The sequence below is a fragment of the Oncorhynchus nerka genome, linkage group LG10, assembly GCF_034236695.1.
Source record: "Oncorhynchus nerka isolate Pitt River linkage group LG10, Oner_Uvic_2.0, whole genome shotgun sequence".
In the NCBI taxonomy this organism is placed as follows: Eukaryota; Metazoa; Chordata; class Actinopteri; order Salmoniformes; family Salmonidae; genus Oncorhynchus; species Oncorhynchus nerka.
The window spans coordinates 23,717,387-23,742,015 of NC_088405.1; the positions used below are offsets into that span (position 1 = coordinate 23,717,387).

At 42.7% G+C, this 24,629-nt stretch overlaps 1 pseudogene; it reads right to left on the reverse strand.

Moving 5' to 3' along the window:
* Positions 1 to 1,489: 1,489 nt before the first annotated feature.
* On the reverse strand, positions 1,490 to 18,532 carry LOC135573557 (BTB/POZ domain-containing protein 3-like; annotated as a pseudogene).
* Positions 18,533 to 24,629: the final 6,097 nt, after the last annotated feature.

The following is a 24,629-nucleotide window of genomic DNA, read 5'->3' on the forward strand; positions in this document are numbered from 1 at the left end:
TGGAGAGAAGGAGAATAATTAAGGAAACAAATTAATAGGAACATGTGACCAACAGGAAACTCTGGGAGAGTGTGGTGCTTACTCACCTGGGGTGACCGATGAGTGTTCTGCCTGCCCTCTCGATTCCCAAATGAATTCCTCCAGCACCGACCAGACGTGTGCCCTCTCCGGCCACAACTGGTACAGGAGGAGCTTCCTCCTCCGATCTCCCTTGACGCGGTCCCTCCTAGCTCCATCGGGATAGGGGCAGGAGGATCAGGAGGTAGAACTGACAGGACCCTTTCAGAACGTCCACGAGCAGCTAGCAGATGGTCCAACCGGATCGACAGGTCTATCAGTCCATCCAGGCTAAGGGTAGTATCCCGACAGGCCAGCTCCCTACGGACGTCCTCTCTCAGGCTACACCTGTAATGGTCTATCAGGGCCCTGTCGTTCCACCCTGCTGCGGCCAAGGTCCGGAACTCCAGCGCGAAGTCCTGCGCGCTCCTCGTCCCCTGTCTAAGATGGAACAATCTCTCACCCGCCGCTCGACCTTCTGGAGGGTGATCGAACATGGCCCTGAAACGGCGGGTGAACTCCGGGTAGTTGTCCCTCGCTGTGTCGGGCCCGTTCCAGACCGCATTAGCCCACTCCAGGGCTCTACCGGTCAGGCATGTAATGAGGACCCCTACTCTCTCCTCCTCCGAGGGAGCCGGCCGAACGGTGGCCAGGTAGAGGTCTAATTGAAGCAGGAATCCCTGGCACCCAGTCGCTGCTCCCTCGTAATTCCTCGGAGGCGTAATGCGCAGAGCGCTGGAACCGGATCCAGATGGGGAGATGGTAGAGTTGCTGGTGGGAGGGTCGGTGGGGTAGTAGGGAAACCATTCCTCTCCCAACGATCCATCCTCTCCATCATCTGATCCATCGCTGATCCTAGGCGATGGAGGATGGACGTGTGATGATGGACTCTCTCTTCCATAGTGGGAAGAGGAGTGGTCGCTGCTCCTGCTGACTCCATATCAAGGTGCAGGCTTCTGTTACGATCAATGAGTGAAGAGGTGTGGAGTCAGGCACAGAGAGCAAAAGATGTGGGAAAAACAACACGCTTTAATGTCCCGGAAACATAACATGTACAAAAGTGGAAACACAAATGAACAGAAATATAAACGGACAGCGTGAAACCCAAATGCCAACAAAAATACACTCAAACAACAAAACAGACTAACAAGCCCGCACGAAACAGAAGCGGGCTGAACAGACTATATATAACCCTACCTAACAACCAAACAAGAAACAGGTGCTACCAATTAGACAGAACTAAAGGAACACAGAACAACGGATCGGCGATAGCTAGTAGACCGGCGACGACCGACCGCGAGCGCCACCCGAACAAGAAGGGAGTCACCTTCGGTAATATTCGTCACACAGAGTATTTATTGGTAGCAGTAAACACATCTACGAAGGTATACACCTCACACACATAGTTATGGGCTGACAAAAGACACCTGTGTCAGACATCGAGTTGATATGTATTACATTTTGAGTTTGCATCCCAATATTACAATTGATACACATCACAGACTGAAATATCACAAAACCACTTGACAATTATGCAATTAAAAAATATTCATTACATTCCACCCATGAGGCCACTAGGTCATTTTACTGCCAAACTAATGGTATGGTCCATAACTCATACCTTCCTCTTCCGCACTAAGGCCAATCAAACAAAAATGTTGCAATATTGAACGTTCCCCTCCCATTCCGCACATGTTCATGGGATACTTTTCCAAGGACGTGAGTGGACGCGGAACCAGACATGTGAATGGTCACAGAAGGTACACATTAGGCATTAGGTTAATTTATGTGTAGAAGATGAGTTCAGGTATCTGTCCCCTTGGACTCCGGTTCCGTTGGTACTGTCTGACGAACACTGGAACTGAAACGTCACCTTCCCACACTGCACCTCCGTCATGCCTTCCTGTCCAAAGTAACTCAACTCGCTCCCATCCAGCACCACGCTGGCCGTGTAGAACATATCCGGTTCTATCTGCACAGGGTACTCAAACCACACGGGAACGTGTTGCTAGAACCATCAGAGAAGTATTTACTCAGGTTCTGTCCGAGGAGAAGGCCCTGGCGTTTGAGCTCAATCTTAGCCGAGTACTCGGTCGATCCGCAGCTGGAGCCATAGAGGCCAAACCCAGCGATGAAGATGCGTTGGTCCACTGTGAACTGAATGCTGTCGCAGCGTCCCCGGTAGCGCCACTGGTTGCTCCGGTAGGCACAGGACTGGAAACGGTGGCATTGCTGAGGAGACAGGCCCTTCCGTGGTTGGCTGGCGAACAGGAGGTCCGGTTTCTTGGCTGCGGTGTACCACAGGAAGATGTCGTTGGTTTCGTTCAGGGTCAGGACGCCTGATTGAGCGGCACCATTAGCAAAGTCATCCAATGTCATGGTGGGGATGCGAATGAGGAATACGGCCTTGCCCAGCACCTACAAAAGAGAGAGGGTTGATTCATTCATTTATTCAAAAATATATGCAGTTGAAGTCGGAAGTTTACATACACCTTAACCAACTACATTTAAACTCAATTTTTCACAATTCCTGACATTTAATCCTAGTTAAAAATCCCTGTCTTAGGTCAGTTAGGATCACCCCTGTATTTTAAGAATGTGAAATATTAGAATTATAGTAGAGATAATGATTTATTTCAGCTTTAATTTCTTTCATCACATTCCCAGTGGGTCAGAAGTTTACATTAGTATTTGGTAGCATTGCCTTTAAATTGTTTAACTTGGGTCAAATATTTCAGGTAGCCTTCCACAAGCTTCCTACATAAGTTTGGTGAATTTTGGCCCATTCCTCCTGACAGAGCTGGTGTAACAGAGTCAGGTTAGTAGGCCTCCTTGCTCGCATACGCTTTCTCAGTTCTGCCCACAAAAATTGTTTGTACAGATGAACGTGGTACCTTCAGGCATTTGGAAATTGCTCCCAAGGATGAACCAGACTTGTGGAGGTCTAAAATAAATTCTGATGTCTATGCGGATTTCTTTTGATTTTCCCATGATGTCAAGCAGAGAGGCACTGGATTTGAAGGTAGGTCTTGAAATACATCCACAGGTACACTCCAATTGACTCAAATGATGTCAATTAGCCTATCAGAAGCTTCTAAAGCCATGGCATCATTTTCTGGAATTTTCCTTGCTGTTTAAAGGCACAGTCAACTTAGTGTATGTAAACTTCTAACCCACTGGAATTGTGATGCAATGAATTATAAGTGAAATAATCTGTCTGTAAACAATTGTTGGGGAAAAAAAGTAGATGTCCTAACCGACTTGCCAAACTACAATTTGTTAACAAGAAATTTGTGGAGTGGTTGAAAAACGAGTTTTAATGACTTCAACCAAAGTGTATGTAAACTTCTGACTTCAACTGCATATATTAAAACCACACCTGGTAAAACCTAAATACTTAACACACTAGAAACTGAGAAGCCATACAAAGTACTCCTAAACATGCCATACTATTGTATAAGTATAAGATATCATCAATAATTACATTCATAAGGGAATGTAGTGACCTTCACCCAACACTCACATTAAGCATCTCCAATCCAAACTTAAATCTAGAATTGGCTTCCTATATCGCAACAAAGCATCCTTCACTCATGGTGCAAAACATACCCTTGTAAAACTGACCATCCTACCGATCCTCGACTTCGGCGATGTCATATATAAAATAGCCTCCAACTCTACTCAACAAATTGGATGCAGTCTATCACAGTGCCATCCGTTTTGTCACCAAAGCCCCATACACTACCCACCATTGCGACCTGTACACTCTCGTTGGTTGTCTCTCGCTTCATACTCGTCGCCACTGGCTACAGGTCATCTAAAAGACTCTGCTAGCTCACTGGCAACCCCACTCGTAGCATGCGCTCCAGCAGATATATCTCACTGGGTCACCCCAAAAGCCAATTCCCTCATTGATCGCCTTTCCTTCCAGTTCTCTGCTGCCAATGACTGGAACAAACTGCAAAAATCACTGAAGCTGGAGACCCATATCTCCTCACTAACTAAAGCTTCTTCTCCAGAAACAGCTCACAGATCACACCTCCATACATAGCCCATCTGTAAACAGCCCATCTATCTAGCCCATCTATCTAGCTCATCCCCATACTGTATACATTTATTTAAATTGCTCCTTTGCACCCCAGTATCTCTACCTGCACATTCATCTTCTGCACATCTACCATTCAGTGTTTAATTGCTATATTGTAATTACTTAGCCACCATGGCCTATTTATTGCCTTAACTCCCTTATCTTACCGCATTTCACTCACTGTATATAGACTTTTTTTTTTCTTTTCTTTTTCTCTATTGTATTATTGACTGTATGTTTTGTTTATTCCATGTGTAACTCTGTGTGTTATATGTGTCAAATTGTTATGCTTTATCTTGGCCAGGTGCAGTTGCAAATGATAACTTGTTCTCAACTAGCCTACCTGGTTGTAAATAAAGGTTTTCTCAACTAACCTACCTGGTTAAATAAAAAGTGTTCTCAACTAGCCTACCTGGTTAAATAAAGTGTTCTCAACTAGCCTACCTGGTTAAATAAAGGTGAAATAAACATTTTAGAAACCACCTGGCAACCTCGTCAACCTCTGCCAAAATGGCTAAAATGTTCAGGTTGCTAGTTACTGTCATTGTTGCTGTAATTCCAGTTAGTAATACCTTGCGTTTGTTGTCGATGGAAGGTGGTGAGGTCCTGTCTCTGACACTCTGCTTCGGCCCAGCTCAGAGCTGCCTCAAACACCACCTCCTCTTTGGCGTTGAGGGTCTTCTCTGGAGGATACTCTAGTGTCTGGGAGTCGATGTGAGTGAAACCCTCCGACCGCAGGGCCAGCTCTGCCTGGGCATCAATCACCTGGTGGGATGGGATGGACAGCGTGAATAATCCTGTAGGCTATAGATGCGTTTGGCTGCATCTCTTCAGCATGCAGAGACAACACACTGGTCAAATTGAAGATAACAGACAACATATCAATGATAAACGCATTTTAGCCCAAAATATACAGATCAAAAATATAAAACACAACATGTGTTGATCCCATATTTCATGAGATGAGAATAAAACATCCCAGAAATATTCCCATCTCCCGCACAAAAAAGCTGATTTTCTCAGATCTTACAACTTAGTTTACATCCCTGTTATAAGTAGCATTTTCTCCTTTGCCAAGATAAACCTTCCACCTGATATGTGGCATATCAATAAACTGATTAACCCCCTAAGGTCAGTGTTTGCTCCCCAGAGGAAATCTAATTTGCAAATTAAAGCTAGATGCTTTCTCTGTTCACTGCATCAGTCCACATCTGAAAGGTTAAAGAGATAGAGGTCTTTAGAGTGTTTATCAGACCATGAGTCCCTAAGCGGCCTTCTCACAAAATCGTCTGTAGCGTCCGAACAGTTTGTTCTCCATTTTTGCCCTACGGCCCCAACAATAGTCTTGGGAATCGTCTGAAGTCAGTACAGCCAATCCCGCCAACTTCTGTCTGTAGCGTTCAAACATTTACATTTACATTTAAGTCATTTAGCAGACGCTCTTATCCAGAGCGTACTTACAAATTGGTGCGTTCACATATGACATCCAGTGGAACAGCCACTTTACAATAGTGCATCTAAATCTTTTAAGGGGGGGGTGGAGAAGGATTACTTTATCCTATCCCTAGGTATTCCTTAAAGAGGTGGGGTTTCAGGTGTCTCCGGAGCAAATTTGATTGACTCCGCTGTCCTGGCGTCGTGAGGAGTTTTGTTCCCACCATTAGAGGGCCAGAGCAGCTTAACAGTTTTGACTGGGCTGAGCGGGGAACTGTACTTCCTCAGTGGTAGGGAGGCGAGCAGGCCAGAGGTGGATGAACGCCAGTGCCCTTGTTTGGGTGTAGGGCCTGATCAGAGCCTGAGGTACTGAGGCCGTTCCGTCACAGCTCCGTAGGCAAGCACCATGGTCTTGTAGCGGATGCGAACTTCAACTGGAAGCCAGTGGGAGGGAGCGGAGGGGCGGGAGTGACGTGGAGAACTGGGAAGGTTGAACACCAGACGGGCTGCGGCGTTTTCTGATGAGTTGTAGGGTTTTGGCACAGGCAGGGAGCCCAGCCAACAGCGAGCTGCAGTGTAGTCCAGACGGAGATGACAAGTGCCTGGATTAGGACCTGCGCCCTTCCTGTGTGAGGCAGGGTCGTACTCTGCGGATGTTGTAGAACAACTCACAGGAACGGGCCACCCATATGATGTTAGTTGAGAACGACAGGGTGTTGTCCAGGATCACGCCAAGGTTCTTAGCGCTCTGGGAGGAGGGACACAATGGAGTTGTCAACCGTGATGGCGAGATCATGGAGCCCCGGGCAGTCCTTCCCCGGGAGGAAGAGCAGCTCCGTCTTGCCGAGGTTCAGCTTGAGGTGGTGATCCGTCATCCACACTGATATGTCTGCCAGACATGCAGAGATACGGTCGCCAAAAACTTTGGGATACACTAACATGACCCCTCTGTGGAAAGATGAGACTCTCACAACCACTCACACATTGTTTTGCTGTTAGGACTCCACAGGCCTCACAACCACTCACACATTGTGGTTTTGCTGTTAGGACTCCACAGGCCTCCACAACCACTCACATATTGTTGTTTTGCTGTTAGGACTCCCACAGGCCTCACAACCACTCACACATTGTTGTTTTGCTGTTAGGGACTCCACAGGCCTCACAACCACTCACACATTGTGGTTTTGCTGTTAGGACTCCCACAGGCCCCACAACCACTCACACATTGTTGTTTTGCTGTTAGGACTCCCACAGGCCTCACAACCACTCACACATTGTTGTTTTGCTGTTAGGACTCCCACAGGCCCACAGGACTTGTCTGAAGGTCACTCGGTACCAGTTGAAAACATGTATGGAAATATATATGGAGACTGTTTAGAACCAACAAATTAAAAATACTAATATTAAATAAACTGTTTCCTGATGTTTCTTCTATTTCTCAGATATAGATACAGATATATCTCAGACACGTCAGAACAAACTTTCTTTAGATATTTTGATGGGGACTATGTTTGTTCTATGTAGTGATTATGTGACAGGTTACCAAAATCTTCGCCCTGAAAACAGGGGAGAAATAAATATGTAACATTTTTCATTTTAATACATGTGTTTGATACTTCAGGGGTCTTACAATTTCTAAATCAAGTAGCAAAAAAATAAAATCATGGTTATGGCCTTAATAAAAAAATTAATTATATCTTAGTAGAAGCCCTCCCCCTCACCCACCTCCATCGGCTTGGACAGGGGCTTAGACTCACAATGCCACAGATTTTTCAAGTTTTGAGGAGCATGCAATTGGCATGCTGACTGTAGGAGTGTCCAAAGAGCTGTTGCCAGAGAATTGAATGTTAATTTCTCTACCATAAGCAACCTCCAACGTAGTTTTAGAGAATTTGGCAGAAAGACCAACTTGCCTCACAAACGCAAGACCACGTGTAACTTTGTTAGCCCAGGACCTCCACATCCAGCTTCTTCACCTGCGGGATCGTCTGAGACCGTCCACCCGGACAGCTGATGAAACTGTGGGGTTTGCACAACCAAATATTTCTCTACAAACTGTCAGTAACTGTTTCATCCATCTCTTTGACTCATCATCCTGTGACCTGACTACAGTTCGGTTTTGTAACCGACAAAATGCTTTCACCTTCAATGGCCACTGCAATCCTGGAAGTGTGCTCTTCACAGAGTAATCCAGGTTTCAACTGTACCGGGTGAATGCTTGAAAAGCGTGTATGGTGTCGTGTTGTCTGAGCGGTTTGCTGATGTCAACGTTGTGAACAGAGTTCCTCATGGTGGTGGTGGTGGTATGAGTATTGGCAGGCATAAGCTATGGACAACAAACACTATTGCATTTTTATCTATGGCAGATTTGAATGCACAGAGATACCATGTCGAGGTCCTGAGGCCCATTGTCGTGCCATTCAGCCACCCCAACACCTCATGTTTCAGAATGATAATGCACGGCCCCATGTCACTGGATCTGTACACATTTCCTGGAAGTTGAAAACGTCCACCTCTTCCAAGGCCTGCATGCTCAGACATGCCACTGATTGAGCATGTTTGGGATGCTCTGGATCGACATGTGCGACAGCGTGTTCTAGTTCCCGTCAATATCCAGCAACTTCACACAGCCATTGAAGAGGAGTGGGTCAACATTCCACAGACCCCAATCAACAGCCTGATCAACTCTATGTGAAGGAGATGTGTCGCGCCTGCATGAGGCAAATGGTGGAATCAGATACTGACTGGCTTTCTGATCCACAGCAGATACTGACTGGTTTTCTGATCCACAGCAGATACTGACTGGTTTTCTGATCCACACCAGATACTGACTGGTTTCTGATCCACAGCAGATACTGACTGGTTTTTCTGATCCACACCAGATACTGATTGGTTTCTGATCCACAGCAGATACTGACTGGTTTTTCTGATCCAGGCCCCACCAACAGATGCATATCTGTATTCCCAGTCATGTGATATCCATAGATTTTGTCCTAATTTCTTTATTTCAATTGACTGATTTCTTTATATAAACTGTAACTCAAGTCAGCTTTAAAATTGTTGCATTTTGATTTTTATATTTTTGTGTAGCGTATATTCAGAGTAGCATTATATACGACAGTACCCATAATGCCCTATCCCTATGTAACATATCCTGTTCTATCTTAGGAAAGATGTTCCTGAACCTATTATAGTGACCCATCTTCTTTCCAATAAATGCTGTCAGAAGTAAAACTACCTTCTTATCAAAACACTATTCACAAAAGGTTTCTCACTGTCTCCTTGTCAGTACAATATTCACAAAGGTTTCTCACTGTCTCCTTGTCATTACAATATTCACAAAGGTTTCCCACTGGCTCCTTGTCAGTACAATATTCACAAAAGGTTTCTCACTGTCTCCTTGTCAGTACAATATTCACAAAGGTTTCTCACTGGCTCCTTGTCAGTACAATATTCAAAGGTTTCTCACTGTCTCCTTGTCAGTACAATATTCACAAAAAAGGTTTCCCACTCTCTCCTTGTCAGTACAATATTCACAAAGGTTTCTCACTGTCTCCTTGTCAGTTAATATTCACAAAAAAAAGGTTTCTCACTCTCTCCTTGTCAGTACAATATTCACAAGGTTTCCCTGTCTCCTTGTCAGTACAATATTCACAAAGGTTTCTCACTGCCTCCTTGTCAGTACAATATTCACAAAGGTTTCTCACTGTCTCCTTGTCAGTACAATATTCACAAAAAAGTTTCCCACTCTCCTTGTCAGTACAATATTCACAAAGGTTTCTCACTGTCTCCTTGTCAATTACAATACATTCTAAGGTTTCTCACTGTCTCCTTGTCAGTACAATATTCACAAAGGTTTCTCACTGTCTCCTTGTCAGTACAATATTCAAAGGTTTTCACTGTCTCCTTGTCAGTACAATATTCACAAAGGTTTCCACTCTCTCCTTGTCAGTACAATATTCACAAGGTTTCCCACTCTCTCCTTGTCAGTACAATATTCACAAAAGGTTTCTCACCTCCCAGCATCGCTCGGTCAACAGGCTCCTCAAACAAACAGCTCTGTGAAAGCAGGGACGCAGAGGGCGTTCTTGGCTGAAAGCTAGTCTCAGCAGTTAACACAGGCTCTGGCCAGGTGGGGCACAATGTACTTCTTAGCAGTGTAGAGCGTGGCCAGCACTGTGTCAGCATTCAGGTCTATCTCATCACAATAGATGTACCTGGGGATAGGTGCAGGTAGAGGGGTGGTTATTAGAAGAATAATTATAATTATAATAATATTATTTTCTTATCAGTTATTTTCGATTTGACTTTATTATTGATGATTGATTAATGTACTGCTATAAAAAAGCTGTGTGAAATATTAGGTGTAAAATCAGCATCTTTTCTTGTACTGAATTTATTCCTCGACATCCAAGGCCTATAACATTATCAGTGTACATTTCAACACTGTGTTTGTGTTCAAATGGTACCTTGTTCCCTATCATATGTACTATATTTAACCAGGGACAATAGGGCTCTAACTACAGTTTGATCTGAGATACATGTGTATATATATATGTGTGTGAGTGTGTGTGTGAGTGTGTGTGTGTGTGTGTGTGTGTGTGTGTGTGTGTGTGTGTGTGTGTGTGTGTGTGTGTGTGAGTGAGTAGTGAGTGGTGAGTGAGTGAGTGAGTGGTGAGTGAGTGGTGGGTGGGTGGTGAGTGGTGAGTGGGTGAGTGAGTGAGGTGTGAGCGAGAGAGAGAGAGAGAGAGAGAGAGAGAGAGAGAGAGAGAGAGGAAGAGAGAGAGAGAGAGAGAGAGAGAGAGAGAAAGAAAGATGATAACAAATAATGAGAGAGAAAGGTTAAATTTGGAATTCAGAAATAGAGGAGTTGAAGAGGAGAAAAAATGGACGTAAGAAAACTAGAGGACTTCTTCCTTACTTCAACATTACCAGGAATGCAGCAGGCTCCATGTCCGGAATCCGGAGTTCATCCTTGTTTTTCCGCAGCTCTCCATAAAACATGGCATGGAACACTGAACTGCCAACAGCGAGAACATACTGTTGGAGAGAGAGCATAGATGGTGAGACAGAGCATACTGTTGAAGAGAGCATAGATGGTGAGACAGAACATACTGTTGGAGAGAGAGAGCATAGATGGTGAGACAGAACATACTGTTGGAGGAGAGAGAGCATAGATGGTGAGACAGAACATACTGCTGGAGAGAGAGCATAGATGGTGAGACAGAACATACTGCTGGAGAGAGAGCATAGATGGTGAGACAGAACATACTGTTGGAGAGAGAGCATAGATGGTGAGACAGAAACATACTGTTGGAGAGAGCATAGATGGTGAGACAGAAACATACTGTTGAGAAAGAGCATAGATGGTGAGACAGAACATACTGTTGGAGAGAGAGCATAGATGGTGAGACAGAACATACTGTTGGAGAAAGAGCATAGATGGTGAGACAGAGAACTGGAAGACAGAACAGAAAGTTAACACAGGCTCTGGCCAGGTGGGGCACAAATGTACTTCTTAGAAGTGTAGAGCTGTTGTAGAGAGACGAGATGGTGTGACAGAACTGGAAGACAGAACATACTGTTGGAGAAGAGAGAGAGAAGAGATGGTGAGACAGAACATACTGTTGTAGAGAGAGAAGAGATGGTGAGACAGAACTGGAAGACAGAACATACTGTTGGAGAGAGAGAGAAGAGATGGTGAGACAGAACTGGGAAGACAGAACATACTGTTGGAGAGAGAGAGAAGAGATGGTGAGACAGAACATACTGTTGGAGAGAGATGAGAGATGGTGAGACAGAACATACTGTTGGAGAGCGAGACGAGATGGTGAGACAGAACTGGATGACAGAACATACTGTTGGAGAGAGAGAGCATAGATGGTGAGACAGAACATACTGTTGGAGAGAAACATAGATGGTGAGACAGAACATACTGTTGGAGAGAGAGCATAGATGGTGAGACAGAACATACTGTTGGAGAGAGCATAGATGGTGAGACAGAACATACTGTTGGAGAGAGAGCATAGATGGTGAGACAGAACATACTATTGGAGAGAGAAAAGATGGTGAGAGAACATACTGTTGGAGAGAGAAGAGATGGTGAGACAGAACTGGAAGACAGAACATACTGTTGGAGAGAGAGAGAAGAGATGGTGAGACAGAACATACTATTGGAGAGAGAGAAGAAGAGATGGTGAGACAGAACATACTGTTGGAGAGAGAGATGGTGAGACAGAACTGGAAGACAGAACATACTGTTGGAGAGAGAGAGAGACGAGATGGTGAGACAGAACATACTGTTGGAGAGAGAGAGAGAGATGGTGAGACAGAACTGGAAGACAGAACATACTGTTGGAGAGAGATGGTGAGAGAACTGGAAGACAGAACATACTATTGGAGAGAGAGAAGAGATAGTGGAGGACAGTTAGATAAGTCTTATGTAGTGGAGGACAGTTAGATAAGTCTTAAGTAGTGGAGGACAGTTAGATAAGTCTTATGTGTGGAGGACAGTTAGATATTAAAGCCTTAAGTATCAGAGGACAGTTAGGTAAAAGCCTTAAGTATCAGAGGACAGTTAGGTAAAAACCCTAAGTATCAGAGGACAGTCAGGTAAAAGCCTTAAGTATCAGAGGACAGTTAGGTAAAAGCCTTAAGTAGTGGAGGACAGTTAGGTAACAGTCGTATGTAGTGGAGGACAGTTAGATAACAGTCGTATGTAGTGGAGGACAGTTAGATAACAGTCGTATGTAATGGAGGACAGTTAGATAAAAGCCTTAAGTATCAGAGGACAGTTAGGTAACAGTCGTATGTAGTGGAGACAGTTAGAGTAACAATCGTATGTAGTGGAGGACAGTTAGGTAACAGTCGTATGTAGTGGAGGAAAGTTAGGTAAAAGCCTTATGTAGTGGAGGACAGTTAGGTAACAGTCGTATGTAGTGGAGGACAGTTAGGTAAAAGCCTTATGTAGTGGAGGACAGTTAGGTAAAAGTCGTATGTAGTGGAGGACAGTTAGGTAACAGTCGTATGTAGTGGAGGACAGTTAGGTAACAGTCGTATGTAGTGGAGGACAGTTAGGTAAAAGCCTTATGTAGTGGAGGACAGTTAGGTAACAGTCGTATGTAGTGGAGGACAGTTAGGTAACAGTCGTATGTAGTGGAGGACAGTTAGGTAAAAGTCGTATGTAGTGGAGGACAGTTAGGTAAAAAAAGTCGTATGTAGTGGAGGACAAGTTACCGTGGCTAGCACAGTCGTATGTAGTGGAGGACAGTTAGATAAAGTCGTATGTAGTGGAAGACAGTTAAGTAACCTTATGTAGTGGAGGACAGTTAGATAACAGTCGTATGTAGTGGAGGACAGTTAGGTAACAGTCGTATGTAGTGGAGGACAGTTAGATAAAGTCGTATGTAGTGGAGGACAGTTAGGTAACAGTCGTATGTAGTGGAGGACAGTTAGATAACAGTCGTATGTAGTGGAGGACAGTTAGATAACAGTCGTATGTAGTGGAGGACAGTTAGGTAACAGTCGTATATATGGAAGGACAGTTAGATAAAAGTCGTATGTAGTGGAGGACAGTTAGATAACAGTCGTATGTAGTGGAGAACAATTAAATTAAAAATCGTATATGAAAAATGGAGGACAGTTAGATAAAAAGTCGTATATAATGGAGGACAATTAAGTAAAAGTCGTATGTAGTGGAGGACAGTTAGATAAAAAGTCGTATGTAGTGGAGGACAGTTAGATAAAAGTCGTATGTATGGAGGACAGTTAGGTAACAATCGTATGTAGTGAGACAGTTAGGTACCAGTCGTATGTAGTGGAGGACAGTTAGAGTAAAAGCCTTATGTAGTGGAGGACAGTTAGATAAAAGCGTATGTAGTGAGGACAGTTAGGTAAAGCCTTATGTAGTGGAGGACAGTTAGATAACAGTCGTATGAGTGGAGGACAGTTAGGTAAAGTCGTGTAGTGGAGGACAGTTAGATAAAAGTCGTATGTAGTGGAGGACAGTTAGGTAACAGTCCAAAGTAGAGGACAGTTAGATAACAGTCGTATGTAGTGGAGGACAGTTAGATAACAGTCGTAAGTAGTGGAGGACAGTTAGGTAACAGTCGTATGTAGTGGATGACAGTTAGATAACAGTCGTATGTAGTGGAGGACAGTTAGGTAAAAGCCTTAAGTAGTGGAGGACAGTTAGATAACAGTCGTATGTAGTGGAGGACAGTTAGGTAAAAGTCGTGATGTGAGTGGAGGACAGTTAGGTAACAGTCGTATGTAGTGGAGGAAAGTTAGGTAAAAGCCTTATGTAGTGGAGGAACAGTTAAAGTAACAATCGTATGTAGTGGAGGACAGTTAGGTAAAAGCCTTATGTAGTGGAGGACAGTTAGGTAAAAAAGTCGTATATAGTGGAGGACAGTTAGGTAACAGTGTATGTAGTGGAGGACAGTTAGGTAACAGTCGTATGTAGTGGAGGACAGTTAGGTAAAAGTCTTATGTAGTGGAGGACAGTTAGGTAACAGTCGTATGTAGTGGAGGACAGTTAGGTAACAATCGTATGTAGTGGAGGACAGTTAGGTAAAAAGTCGTATGTAGTGGAGGACAGTTAGGTAAAAGTCGTATGTAGTGGAGACAGTTAGGTAACAGTCGTATGTAGTGGAGGACAGTTAGATAAAAGTCGTATGTAGTGGAGGACAGTTAGGTAAAAGCCTTATGTAGTGGAGGACAGTTAGATAACAGTCGTATGTAGTGGAGGACAGTTAGGTAACAGTCGTATGTAGTGGAGACAGTTAGATAAAAGTCGTATGTAGTGGAGGACAGTTAGGTAACAGTCGTATGTAGTGGAGGACAGTTAGATAACAGTCGTATGTAGTGGAGAAGACAGTTAGATAACAGTCGTATGTAGTGGAGGACAGTTAGGTAACAGTCGTATGTAGTGGAGGACAGTTAGATAAAAGTCGTATGTAGTGGAGGACAGTTAGATAACAGTCGTATGTAGTGGAGGACAGTTAGGTAAAAGTCGTATGTAGTGGAGGACAGTTAGATAAAAGTCGTATGTAGTGGAGGACAGTTAGGTAAAGTCAGTATGTAGTGGAGGACAGTTGGATAAAAGTCGTATGTAGTGGAGGACAGTTAGATAAAAAGTCGTATGTAGTGGAGGACAGTTAGGTAACAGTCGTATGTAGTGGAGGACAGTTAGGTACCAGTCGTATGTAGTGGAGGACAGTTAGGTAAAAGCCTTATGTAGTGGAGGACAGTTAGATAAAAGGCGTATGTAGTGGAGGACAGTTAGGTAAGTCCTTATAGTGGAGGACAGTTAGATAACAGTCGTATGTAGTGGAGGACAGTTAGGTAAAAGTCGTATGTAGTGGAGGACAGTTAGATAAAAGTCGTATGTAGTGGAGGACAGTTAGGTAACAGCCTTAAGTAGTGGAGGACAGTTAGATAACAGTCGTATGTAGTGGAGGACAGTTAGATAACAGTCGTAAGTAGTGGAGGACAGTTAGGTAACAGTCGTATGTAGTGGATGACAGTTAGATAACAGTCGTATGTAGTGGAGGACAGTTAGGTAAAAGCCTTAAGTAGTGGAGGACAGTTAGATAACAGTCGTATGTAGTGGAGGACAGTTAGGTAAAAGTCGTATGTAGTGGAGGACAGTTAGGTAACAGTCGTATGTAGTGGAGGACAGTTAGATAACAGTCGTATGTAGTGGAGGACAGTTAGGTAAAAGTCGTATGTAGTGGAGGACAGTTAGATAACAGTCGTATGTAGTGGAGGACAGTTAGGTAACAGTCGTATGTAGTGGAGGACAGTTAGGTAACAGTCATATGTAGTGGAGGACAGTTAGGTAACAGTCGTATGTAGTGGAGGACAGTTAGGTAACAGTCGTATGTAGTGGAGGACAGTTAGATAACAGTCGTATGTAGTGGAGGACAGTTAGGTAACAGTCGTATGTAGTGGAGGACAGTTAGATAACAGTCGTATGTAGTGGAGGACAGTTAGATAAAAGTCGTATGTAGTGGAGGACAGTTAGATAACAGTCGTATGTAGTGGAGGACAGTTAGGTAAAAGTCGTATGTAGTGGAGGACAGTTAGGTAACAGTCGTATGTAGTGGAGGACAGTTAGGTAAAAGCCTTATGTAGTGGAGGACAGTTAGGTAAAAGCCTTAAGTAGTGGAGGACAGTTAGGTAACAGTCGTATGTAGTGGAGGACAGTTAGGTAACAGTCGTATGTAGTGGAGGACAGTTAGGTAACAGTCGTATGTAGTGGAGGACAGTTAGGTAAAAGTCGTATGTAGTGGAGGACAGTTAGGTAACAGTCGTATGTAGTGGAGGACAGTTAGGTAAAAGCCTTATGTAGTGGAGGACAGTTAGGTAAAAGTCGTATGTAGTGGAGGACAGTTAGATAACAGTCGTATGTAGTGGAGGACAGTTAGATAACAGTCGTATGTAGTGGAGGACAGTTAGGTAACAGTCGTATGTAGTGGAGGACAGTTAGATAACAGTCGTATGTAGTGGAGGACAGTTAGGTAAAAGTCGTATGTAGTGGAGGACAGTTAGGTAACAGTCGTATGTAGTGGAGGACAGTTAGATAACATTCGTATGTAGTGGAGGACAGTTAGGTAAAAGTCGTATGTAGTGGAGGACAGTTAGGTAACAGTCGTATGTAGTGGAGGACAGTTAGATAACAGTCGTATGTAGTGGAGGACAGTTAGGTAAAAGTCGTATGTAGTGGAGGACAGTTAGATAACAGTCGTATGTAGTGGAGGACAGTTAGATAACAGTCGTATGTAGTGGAGGACAGTTAGGTAAAAGTCGTATGTAGTGGAGGACAGTTAGGTAACAGTCGTATGTAGTGGAGGACAGTTAGGTAACAGTCGTATGTAGTGGAGGACAGTTAGGTAACAGTCGTATGTAGTGGAGGACAGTTAGGTAACAGTCGTATGTAGTGGAGGACAGTTAGATAACAGTCGTATGTAGTGGAGGACAGTTAGATAAAAGTCGTATGTAGTGGAGGACAGTTAGATAACAGTCGTATGTAGTGGAGGACAGTTAGATAACAGTCGTATGTAGTGGAGGACAGTTAGATAACAGTCGTAAGTAGTGGAGGACAGTTAGGTAACAGTCGTATGTAGTGGAGGACAGTTAGATAACAGTCGTATGTAGTGGAGGACAGTTAGGTAAAAGCCTTAAGTAGTGGAGGACAGTTAGGTAACAGTCGTATGTAGTGGAGGACAGTTAGGTAAAAGTCGTATGTAGTGGAGGACAGTTAGGTAAAAGCCTTAAGTAGTGGAGGACAGTTAGGTAACAGTCGTATGTAGTGGAGGACAGTTAGGTAACAGTCGTATGTAGTGGAGGACAGTTAGGTAACAGTCGTATGTAGTGGAGGACAGTTAGGTAAAAGTCGTATGTAGTGGAGGACAGTTAGGTAACAGTCGTATGTAGTGGAGGACAGTTAGGTAAAAGCCTTATGTAGTGGAGGACAGTTAGGTAAAAGTCGTATGTAGTGGAGGACAGTTAGATAACAGTCGTATGTAGTGGAGGACAGTTAGATAACAGTCGTATGTAGTGGAGGACAGTTAGGTAACAGTCGTATGTAGTGGAGGACAGTTAGATAACAGTCGTATGTAGTGGAGGACAGTTAGGTAAAAGTCGTATGTAGTGGAGGACAGTTAGGTAACAGTCGTATGTAGTGGAGGACAGTTAGATAACAGTCGTATGTAGTGGAGGACAGTTAGGTAAAAGTCGTATGTAGTGGAGGACAGTTAGGTAACAGTCGTATGTAGTGGAGGACAGTTAGATAACAGTCGTATGTAGTGGAGGACAGTTAGGTAAAAGTCGTATGTAGTGGAGGACAGTTAGATAACAGTCGTATGTAGTGGAGGACAGTTAGATAACAGTCGTATGTAGTGGAGGACAGTTAGGTAAAAGTCGTATGTAGTGGAGGACAGTTAGGTAACAGTCGTATGTAGTGGAGGACAGTTAGGTAACAGTCGTATGTAGTGGAGGACAGTTAGGTAACAGTCGTATGTAGTGGAGGACAGTTAGGTAACAGTCGTATGTAGTGGAGGACAGTTAGATAACAGTCGTATGTAGTGGAGGACAGTTAGATAAAAGTCGTATGTAGTGGAGGACAGTTAGATAACAGTCGTATGTAGTGGAGGACAGTTAGATAAAAGTCGTATGTCGCAGAGGTTATTTGAAATCATGCATCAATCAATCTAGTGATAAATGACCCCTCCTGTCTCAGCCTCCAGTATTTATGCTGCAGTAGTTTATGTGTTGGGGGCTGGGGTCAGTTTGTTATATCAGGAGTACTTCTCCTGTCCTATTCGGTGTCCTAGTGAATCCAGGTGCGTTCTACCCCTCCTCCTTCTTTCTTTCTCTCGGAGGACCTGAGCTCCTGTGGACCATGTCCCAGACTACCTGACATGATGACTCCTTGCTATCCCCAGTCCACCTGACCGTGCTGCTGTTCCAGTTTCAACTGTTCTGCCTTATTGTTCGACCATGCTGGTCGTTTATGAACATTTGAACATCTTGGCCATGTTCTGTTATAATCTCCACACGGCACAGCCAGAAGAGGACTGGCCACCCCACATAGCCTGGTTCCTCTCTAGGTTTCTTTTCTAGGTTTTGGCCTTTCTAGGAGTTTTCCTAGCCACCGTGCTTCTACACCTGCATTGTTTGCTGTTTGGGGTTTTAGGCTGGGTTTCTGTACAGCACTTTGAGATATCAGCTGATGTGCAAATGTATAAATAAATGTGATTTGATTTAGATTTGATTTGATTTGATAAATGATCCCTACCTTAATCTCAAATATCACCCTTGGACCGTGCCGATCAGGAGAAGGGTTCAACCCCCGCCGGTTACACTCACCTGTGTCCTGGAAGTCTCTGTGTCCCTCCTGTCTGTCCCACCACCTAAATGAACGTCGGCCATCAACTCATTGTTGAACATCACAGATTTCTGAAAAACAGACCAGAGGAAGATCAAAGCCTTCAACTGTGCTGTATGGCAATGAAGCTAACTCTCATACACTACACCGACCAACAGTATGTGGACAACTGCCCGTCCAACATCTCATTTCAAAATCATTGGTATTAATATTGGAGTTGATCTGCCCTTTGCTGCTGTAACGGCCTCCACTTCTAGGAAGGCTTTCCACTAGGTCACTAGAATTCTATTCAGCCATAAGAGCATTAGTGAGGACAGGCAGCTTCAGTGTTCCAGTTCACCAAAGCTGAGAAACAGGGTTGAGAAAAGGGCCAGTTTCACCTACCTCTCTATTATATTAGTTAGTTAGTGACACATAACTCTCTAGTATATTAGTTAGTTAGTGTCACGTACCTCTCTAGTTAGTTAGTGTCACCTACCTCTCTGGTATATTAGTTAGATCGTGTCACCTACCTCTCTAGTTAGATAGTGTCACCTACCTCTAGTTAGATAGTGTCACCTACCTCTAGTTATTTAGTGTCACCTACCTCTAGTTATTTAGTGTCACCTACCTCTCTAGTTAGTTAGTTTGTTAGTTAGTTAGTTAGTTAGTTAGTTAGTTAGTTAGTTAGTTTGTTAGTTAGTTAGTTAGTTAGTTAGTTAGTTAGTTAGTTTGTTAGTTAGTTAGTTAGTGTCACCTACCTCTCTAGTTAGTTAGTTTGTTAGTTAGTTAGTTAGTTTGTTAGTTAGTTAGTTAGTGTCACCTACCTCTCTAGTTTGTTAGTTTGTTAGTTAGTTAGTTAGTTAGTTTGTTAGTTAGTTAGTTAGTTTGTAAGTTAGTTAGTTAGTTAGTTAGTTTGTAAGTTTGTAAGTTAGTTAGTTAGTTTTAGTTAGTTAGTTAGTTAGTTTGTAAGTTAGTTAGTTAGTTTGTTAGTTAGTTAGTTAGTGTCACCTACCTCTCTAGTTAGTTAGTTAGTTTGTTATTTAGTTAGTTAGTTAGTTAGTTAGTTAGTTTGTTAGTTAGTTAGTTAGTGTCACCTACCTCTCTAGTTAGTTAGTTTGTTATTTAGTTAGTTAGTTAGTTAGTTAGTTTGTTAGTTAGTTAGTTAGTGTCACCTACCTCTCTAGTTAGTTAGTGTCACCTACCTCTCTGGTATATTAGTTAGATCGTGTCACCTACCTCTCTAGTATAGTAGTTAGTTAGTGTCACCTACCTCTAGTTAGTTAGTGTCACCTACCTCTAGTTATTTAGTGTCACCTACCTCTAGTTAGATAGTGTCACCTACCTCTAGTTAGTTAGTGTCACCTACCTCTAGTTAGATAGTGTCACCTACCTCTAGTTAGTTAGTGTCACCTACCTCTAGTTAGTTAGTGTCACCTACCTCTAGTTAGTTAGTGTCACCTACCTCTAGTTAGTTAGTGTCACCTACCTCTAGTTAGTTAGTGTCACCTACCTCTAGTTATTTAGTGTCACCTACCTCTAGTTAGATAGTGTCACCTACCTCTAGTTAGTTCGTGTCACCTACCTCTAGTTAGATAGTGTCACCTACCTCTAGTTAGTTAGTGTCATCTACCTCTAGTTAGTTAGTGTCACCTACCTCTAGTTAGTTAGTGTCACCTACCTCTAGTTAGTTAGTGTCACCTACCTCTAGTTAGTTCGTGTCACCTACCTCTAGTTATTTAGTGTCACCTACCTCTCTAGTTAGTTAGTTTGTTAGTTAGTTAGTTAGTTAGTTAGTTAGTGTCACCTACCTCTCTAGTTAGTTAGTGTCACCTACCTCTCTGGTATATTAGTTAGATCGTGTCACCTACCTCTATAGTATAGTAGTTAGTTAGTGTCACCTACCTCTAGTTAGTTAGTGTCACCTACCTCTAGATAGTTAGTGTCACCTACCTCTAGTTAGATAGTGTCACCTACCTCTAGTTAGATAGTGTCACCTACCTCTAGTTAGTTAGTGTCACCTACCTCTAGTTAGTTAGTGTCACCTACCTCTAGTTAGTTAGTGTCACCTACCTCTAGTTAGTTAGTGTCACCTACCTCTAGTTAGTTAGTGTCACCTACCTCTAGTTAGTTAGTGTCACCTACCTCTAGTTAGTTAGTGTCACCTACCTCTAGTTAGTTCGTGTCACCTACCTCTAGTTAGTTAGTGTCACCTACCTCTAGTTATTTAGTGTCACCTATCTCTCTAGTTAGTTAGTTAGTTAGTTAGTTAGTGTCACCTACCTCTCTAGTTAGTTAGTTAGTTAGTTAGTTAGTTAGTTAGTTAGTTAGTTAGTTAGTTAGTTAGTGTCACCTACCTCTCTAGTTAGTTAGTGTCATCTACCTCTCTAGTTAGTTAGTTAGTTAGTTAGTTTGTTAGTTAGTTAGTTAGTGTCACCTACCTCTCTAGTTAGTTAGTGTCATCTACCTCTCTAGTTAGTTAGTGTCACCTACCTCTCTAGTTAGTTAGTGCCATCTACCTCTCTGGTATATGAGTTAGTTGGTGTCACCTACCTCTCTAGTATATTAGTTAGTTAGTGTCACCTACCTTTAGTTAGTTAGTGTCACCTACCTCTCTAGTTAGTTAGTGTCATCTACCTCTCTGGTATATGAGTTAGTTGGTGTCACCTAACTCTCTGGTATATGAGTTAGTTGGTGTCACCTACCTCTCTAGTATATTAGTTAGTTAGTGTCACCCACCTCTCTAGTATATTAGTTAGTTAGTGTCACCTACCTCTCTAGTTAGTTAGTTATTGTCACCTACCTCTCTGGTATATGAGTTAGTTGGTGTCACCTACCTCTCTAGTATATTAGTTAGTTAGTGTCACCCACCTCTCTAGTATATTAGTTAGTTAGTGTCACCTACCTCTCTAGTTAGTTAGTTATTGTCACCTACCTCTCTAGTATATTAGTTAGTTAGTGTCACCTACCTCTAGTTAGTTAGTGTCACCTACCTCTCTGGTATATGAGTTAGTTGGTGTCACCTTCCTCTCTAGTATATTAGTTAGTTAGTATATGGGTTAGTTAGTATATGGGTTTGTTAGTTTGTTAGTTAGTTAGTAAGTTAGGTATACCTACCTCTCTCATACGTTAGTTAGTGTCACCTACCTCCCTAGTAGATTAGTTAGTTATATGGGTTAGTTAGTATATGGGTTAGTTAGTATATGGGTTAGTTAGTATATGGGTTAGTTAATAAGTTGGTTAGTTAGTTGGTTAGTTAGTATATGGGTTAGTTAGTATATGGGTTAGTTAGTATATGGGTTAGTATATGGGTTAGTTAGTATATGGGTTAGTTAGTATATGGGTTAGTTAATAAGTTGGTTAGTTAGTATATGGGTTAGTTAGTTTGTTAGTTAGTTGGTTAGTTAGTGTCACCTACCTCTCTCGTATAGTAGAGTACAGCCCCTGCCAGTTACAGTTCTGAATGTTGTTATTCAGGTTCTATTTGTTGGTTCTCCTGCACTGTGGTGGTGGACGACCCTTCACCCTGCTTCTTAGGAAAATATCTGCCATCCTCTTTTTCTTCTTGTTCTTCAGGTAATGATCTCGTAACACACCGTGGGAGGCAGCTTGGACCCGGTATTGCCCCCGGCAGCGCTGCTGCTGTTTACTGTCTTTTTGAGCTCCTGGAGCTCAGTGACTGCTCTTGACTGACTCTGGGAGCATCAAGAGGAAGGTCAGACATTTCATGTTCGGCCCTTTGCATCCACCATGAGTGTGTTGTCCCGCCGAGCAGTGGGAGTGTATGGAGAGGTGGGGGGCTCGGACAGGACAGGACAGTGGAGAGCAAAGGGCAAAGAGTTAGTCAGTCAGAAATCCTCCTTCTACTGTACCGTCGGTTCATCTTTTAGGAAATAGTCACAAGGTTATCCTGCACTTTCTCTCTTCTCCTTCACTTTACTCAAGAAAACAGAAAGGTAGAATCTAATGCTTTTTCTGAGAAGATAGACAGGAGCAATCCAAAGGAACTTTCTTTTCCTCCAGTTTTCCTTTTAAGTTTGATCTGGTGACAGACGGTCTTGTTGGGTACCCATCGCTATTCGTCCCAGAGACCATACCAATGAAATCCTTAGTGAAATCCTCTCCTCTCTTCTATCTTCTATCTCCTCTCTCCTCCGGTGAGTGCTGGCGTGACAGCCAAGAGATTTAGTGCAGCTGCAGTAGTCCTAAGGCAGACAGCCTGCTACTCTCTCTTTCTTCTCTCTCTTTCTCTCTCTATCTACCTTTCTCTCTGGTTCTCTATCCGTTCTTTCTCTCTCTGCTTATCTCTTTCTCTCTCTGTTTCTCCCTCTCTTTCTCTCCCGTTATCTCTCTCCTTCTCCGCTCTGTAACTCAGGTCCTGTCTCTCCTGCAGGATGCTCTCTGTGTAAAGCAGCTCCGGTGTCTGTGCTACACTCTGCTCCCTTCCTCCTGTATTCTGCTGACTACAGCAGATGAAAGGATGAGGCTGGAAAAGAAAGGGAGAGAGAGAGAATGAGATAAACCCCCCACCACCACCATCAAGCAGCACAAGGCATCCCCAGCAATGTCAGCCAATAGGCACACTCGGGATCCCTGATTGGCTGTTGCAGTTGGAGTGCAGTACAGTGCCTACTAGGATATGCTAAGTCAACTCCTTCTATTAAAAGTGACAGCCATCGCCCCCTGAGAATGATATATGGCTGCACCTATTCACCTTTTAGTGCATTACTTTGGACAGAGGTCTCTGGACAAAACTAGCGCACTTGTGTGGGGAATAGGTGCCATTTGGGATGTCACTCCTAAAAATACGATTTGTTATATTGTAAATATTGTAAATACTAAGACAGGGAATTTTACTAGGATTAAATGTCAGGAATAGTGAAAACGGAGATTAAATGTATTTGGCTAAGGTGTATGTAAAACTTCCGACTTCAACTGTACATATAATTTGTTATATTGTAAATATTGTAAATACTAAAGGGCAATTCTGATCTAAGAGGCCTTTGTATGGTCAGAATTTCCCTAATGTATGCTTGCCTGGTCAGTTATATTTTTTCACAACAAAATTGTACTTTATAATATGATGCTGAACTGAATGTATAAAGAGCCGTCTTTACATTGTTGCTTTTATTGGACTTTAATAACAGGGTCATTAAGGCTTTCGTTGAATTTAATGTATCATATTTATATATATATATTTATATTTATATATTGAAAGTCATTTATGGACATGTGGAGAGAGGAAATTCAAATGTTTTAATATCTGTCATTTATGATTCATCTGTATTTAGAATCTCTCCAGGAGAAAACACAGAAGGCTGTATAAAACACCTGTCTTGGTTACATCTACAAACTAAAGGGCAACCATGGCCTCCATGACAGAGAGGAGAAGCCATGGCCATGGCCTCCATGGCAGAGAGGAGAAAGCGTTCATCCATGTAACGAGTAGAGAGTCTGCTACATTTTCAGATATTATATGTTTTTCATTGCAAGTTAAGGTGTACTATTAGCCTAGCAGGCTTGCTAGCTAACGTTATGTATGATCTGTGTAGTAATATTTTTAAGATCTCAGAAAACACCACTAGTTATAGCTAGTAACATTGAACCTATTTGGTTAACTTTAATTATCTGCAGATTCATGCATGAAGTGATACCGTTGGGATTATGGTTCATTGTTTGGCTAGTTAGCTAGCTAGCGAGAAAAAGACTCCACTATGCAAGTAACAATTTCACTGTACTGTTTATACCTATATCCTGTGCATGTGATGAATAAACTTTGATTTGATAGTGTTTGTTTACTAAAGACGGTAGTGCAAAAAGCACCAATGTAAAATTAGGATATAACGTTAGGCCAACAAGACAGTGTCCGCTTTATAAGATTCTCTGGTAGAAGCAGCTTTCATTTGAGCAATTTTTTGTAATTATCTAACCATTAACTTGTAAATAATGATCTTGTGTTGAGTTTATTGTCCTGCAATAATGAATATAAATTAGCTAAAGTTAAGATGTTGTCAGCTATGGTAATTATTTGAACTGCTAACCAGCTAACTTAAAACTTGTTGAGGATAGGGCAGTATACTTAACTAATAAACTAGAAACAAACAAAACATTGTTTAGTGGCCTGGTTTGTCTGGTTTGCTAGATTGACATATCCTAAATTCACATTTAAATGGATGGGTT